General features: G+C 40.3%; 1 pseudogene; it reads left to right on the forward strand.

Moving 5' to 3' along the window:
• Window positions 1–1,130: 1,130 nt before the first annotated feature.
• LOC143645626 (myb/SANT-like DNA-binding domain-containing protein 3 pseudogene) lies at window positions 1,131–1,900 on the forward strand (annotated as a pseudogene).
• The last annotated feature ends 2,630 nt before the right edge of the window (window positions 1,901–4,530 follow it).

Here is a 4,530-nt window from a genome sequence, read left to right on the forward strand (position 1 = left end):
CTATAGCTACTGCTGAGTGCTCACGTGATCAGTTACAGAAACAAGGACTGTAATGCTGTTTTGTTCATGCTATACTATTTTAGTTGTAAGATATCAAGGTTAAGAATGAGTATTACCCAAGGATTTGCACCCTATTATGGAGAGATTTAATGTGTTTCTAGTTATATGTGGGACAGTTGAGTATTATTAGGTGAAAGAAAAAATGCGTGTTTTACAGTTATTTATTTAGAAATTAGATATGGTTTAAGGTGGTATGTATAGCTTCCAAGTTGACAAGGGGTGAGCTGTCATGGTCAGGTCCATGTGTCAACTTGGCCAAGTGGTGGTACCTGCTTGTCTGGTTGGGCAAGTGCTGACCTGTGTGCTGCAATGAGGACATTTCATAGAATTAAATCATGATCATGTCAGCTGCATCTACAGCTGATTCCATTTGTAATCAGACAAAGGGGGTGAGTGTCTTCTGCAATAAGTAATGCTTAATCTGATCACTGGAAGCCTTTTAAGGAGGATTCAGAAGAGACAGTCTCTTCCTGCTTTGGCTGGCAAGCCTTTCCTGTGGAGTTCGTCCACAGGACCCTCCATCAGAATTGTCAGCTTCACTGCCTGCCCTGCAGATTTTGGACTCTGAATTCCCATGGTCACGTGAGACACTTTCATAGATTTTATATTTGCACATGTTCCCTGTTGATTCTGTTTCTCTAGAGAAGACTAACTAATAGAGTGCTTTTCCATATATGTTTCTTTTTACTGAGAAATGATAAGAACAAAAACTAGTAGTAATATCATACAGTATTGTTCACTGTTATCTGTCTACCATTAAATATGTCTTATTTCTAAAAAACTCTCAATTTATACAGTTACAAAAACTAAACTTGCCTGTGCCCTGTGCCATGTGCCAGCCAACAGGGAGGCCAGTGTCTGTGGCTCAGGGAGGTGGGCACTGCAAGGCTGCACTCACACCATCCTTACCACCCACTAACCCATAGTGGTACCTGGCTGGCCTAGTGTTGGCCCTCCATAGTCCTCAGCTGGGGGTCAGCCTCCTATATCTCACTTACTTCTCACCTGGTCCCATGATCACCACAGGGCTGCTATGGTTGAGCTAACAGCCATTAGAAATATAGTGGAAAATGCAAAACAATGAAATCATAAATTGTTTAAAATACTTCTGAGAATTGGAAAAGAACTTCTTGCTTCCTTTAGTAGAAAAGTTCAAACATGTTTGAATGCAAAAAATGTCATGCATGAACAATTGTAGTCAAGCTACATACCTGGGAAGCACATGTCCATGAGTACATGTGCAAAGAGCTGAAGAAGTGCTGGGAGAACAGGCTTGAGACCAAGAAAATAATGACCCATAAGACTAGATAGAAAGTGAAATGGAGAGTCAATCCTCTTCTGGGTCCCCACATGAGGTCTTAGCATCTCTACTTCCTGGAGAACCTTCCAGAAGAAGAACCCAAGTATCACCCTAATGCTGCAGCCCAAAAGTCCTATGCTATTGCACATAGAGAAGTACACAATGATGAAAAAGAGTTCATACATTTTCCAGTATATGAGGGGCTCTCTCAACTTGAGCCATTGTGTTCATCTGCCAGGATAACAGCCAATAAAAACTGCAGGATCAACACTTATCAGGAAAGGGCTTTAAAAAGGACACATGAAGAGCGACACCACCAGCAGATGTCCATCTTACAGCTGCAGATGACTGGAAATGAATGAGGTGCTTGTGGCCAAACTCCAGCCTATAGTGTAAGAGTGTGAGGTGTCATAGAGGGTGCACCAGATAAAAATAGAAATTCTCAGAGAAAAGATGATGTATTGGTAAAGGAAGCTACAAATTTCTACCAAGGAGTGGCCTTTTGCCTCATTTAACTGGCCCTTTTCCAACTCAACCTGAGGCTTTGGAGGAAACCACCTTTTAATTCATCTGTGTCAGCAAAGGAAGTCCAGGATATAGACATGTGGTCAGTAAGATGTAATAGAGCTGCAACTAGGAAGATTAAAGTGGTGATAATCATCGATTTAAGAATACATTCTGGTAAAGAACTGCACCTTCTGTGCCACTTAAATGGCAAAGCAGCTGTGAAAGTCCTCTAAAAATTCTCACTATGAGTGCTATAATCCTGAATATAATGTCTCTTTAATTAAAGTTCATATGAGAACCAAAAAAATAAATACTTAAATGAAATAAACTTATTAAACCAAAAATATAACTAAACTAATAAAGTAAAAATGTTAAGTTTAATGAGGTGGCTCTCTCTTTTTTTTGGATTATGTGTTATTAGCCTTCAACTACTCTTTGATCTTCCAGATCCACTGAGGCTCAGGCTGTGGATCCCAGGTCTCAAAACTTGGAGTTTTCCATGGTAGAATCTGCAACATAAACACAGGTTCTTGATTCACTGGGGATACACAAATGTGGATGGAAGAGGAAGCTCGCTGGGGTTGATTGCAGGACCCAGTAGTCACCTTGGATGCTTGAGAGGCACCCTGGGCCCTGATATCCCCAGGAATCAGATCCACAGAGCATTGATGCTCAGTTGTTGCTCCATGCTGAGAATTTTGCCTATTGGCATAGAGTGGCTGTAAATATTGTTTGTGAGGGATACCTTAAGGTAACTTTGCACTGAAGTGAAACTGAATATGGAGGAAATGGGAGGGCTCTAGGATTCCTGGATGAAAGGCAGAATACCACATACTTGGACTCTGTGAGATGCAGGAGTGGTGATGGAACAGGGTTGGAAATGGTGATCCTGCATCTTCAACTCCTGCATTCAACAAAGTTCTGTCATGACATTTGATTAAAAGTTTCCTGGAGCTCTGTCCTTTTCCTCTCTAATAATTATTTTTCTTTCTAAAGGTACTACTGTACTTTGCATGTGACTTTAAATTTTTTTGCAAGAGAAACTATTTTTTTATTTTTAAAATATGAAATTCACATATTGTAAAGTTATAATGAACTCTGTTATAAACATATTTTAAACTTTAATAAACATAGACCATTCCTTTCCACCCTTTCCTCCTCTCTCTCAGGAATGAGATGTCTCTAGTGGTACTTTTGCTGTGGTGGAATTGCTGCCTTTAAATTTTAAAAAGTCATTCAGATTGATAATACAATGATTAAATTTCCTTACTTTATATAGTCTAATATATAAAGGTAAAAAAAGACAGCTTCTAAAACTAAAACACAAGCAGTTATATATTTTAATTAATTTTGAAATTAGAAAATAAATGAAAGGAACATAAGTAACTATTAATACTAATCCCTTTTAGTAAACCCAAGTAAGCAGTGCATCAAAATTTCCTTCAGGGTTTTTAATTGTTTACATTTTACATGCAAAATTAAAATCTATAGGTCTTCAACTTGGCTAACGGTGGCATGAGGTGACTTATGCCCTGTCAGAGATCCACAGAGGCTGATGGTACCATGGCTTAGGAGCTCCTAACAAGGCCACCTAAGGGCTCACTGAAATAGAAATCTGGCCCAGGATAGAAGTGCTGCTTGCCACAGAAAGTGTTTCAGGTGGCCCTGAAACACCTCTGTCCTCATTAAGCACTGAATCATGCCCTCCCCCAAGACGTGTCAGGTCCTCACCTCCAGTCCTGTGGATGGAAAATCATTTATATTAGGATCATCCAAGATCTTATTAGTGAAGGTAAAGCCAACATGAGTCAGGGTGAACTTAATCCAATATCACTGGAATGTGTATCAGTAGAGGAAATTTGGACAGAGTTTAGAGGACAAAACAGAAGACAGATGGCCAGGTGACAGAGACAGAGATTGAGTTATGGCTTATTGGCCAGTTACTACCAGAGTAAACTGCTGTTTATGGACACCTACATCATAGAATGGGAGAAAATCAATTCCTGTATTTAAACCAATGAGTCAGTGGTATTTTTTTTAGCAGACCTGGTAAACTAAGATAGTCCATATGCCCATGAGAATTTAATCTGATGCTGTCAGGGCCACCCCACACCCTTCACTGTTGTCAGTCCTTAACTGATGAAACTCCCAGTTGCCCTTAAGGGGATAGGGTGGGCAAGGTTCAGTCCTGCTGCACAGACATGTGGGAGCAATTCAAGGAGAGTCTTCACAAAGAGTGCAGTGTAAATGGCACATGGCAGGCCTCAAAGCACTAGAGCCCTCTTTTCCAAATTAAGGAGGAACTGCAGGGAATGGCTGAGCAACCTTATATAGAATGGGTGTGTGGTCAATGGAGAGAAGTTCTCAGAATATCCTTTACTTGCCTGTGTGCTTTTTGACTACCTACTTCTTATCTCTGTCTCCATGTTCACACTGCATAGTGACCTCCCCAGTTACCTCGTTAGTAACACTCATTTTCCTGAAGTGTCAAAAGGAGAGTCAGGTAGCAATGGACTGACTGCATATGAACTTATTTCCCTTCTTATCATCTTACCCACTCCACACTCACGTTTCCTATTGCTGCTTTCCCTCTTCCATCATATCCTGCTTTCCTTAAAGTACAGGAGATTTTGAGGCAAGATGATCCTCCTTATCAAATCACT

This window comes from Tamandua tetradactyla, chromosome 9 (genome assembly GCF_023851605.1).
Source record: "Tamandua tetradactyla isolate mTamTet1 chromosome 9, mTamTet1.pri, whole genome shotgun sequence".
Classification (NCBI taxonomy): domain Eukaryota; kingdom Metazoa; phylum Chordata; class Mammalia; order Pilosa; family Myrmecophagidae; genus Tamandua; species Tamandua tetradactyla.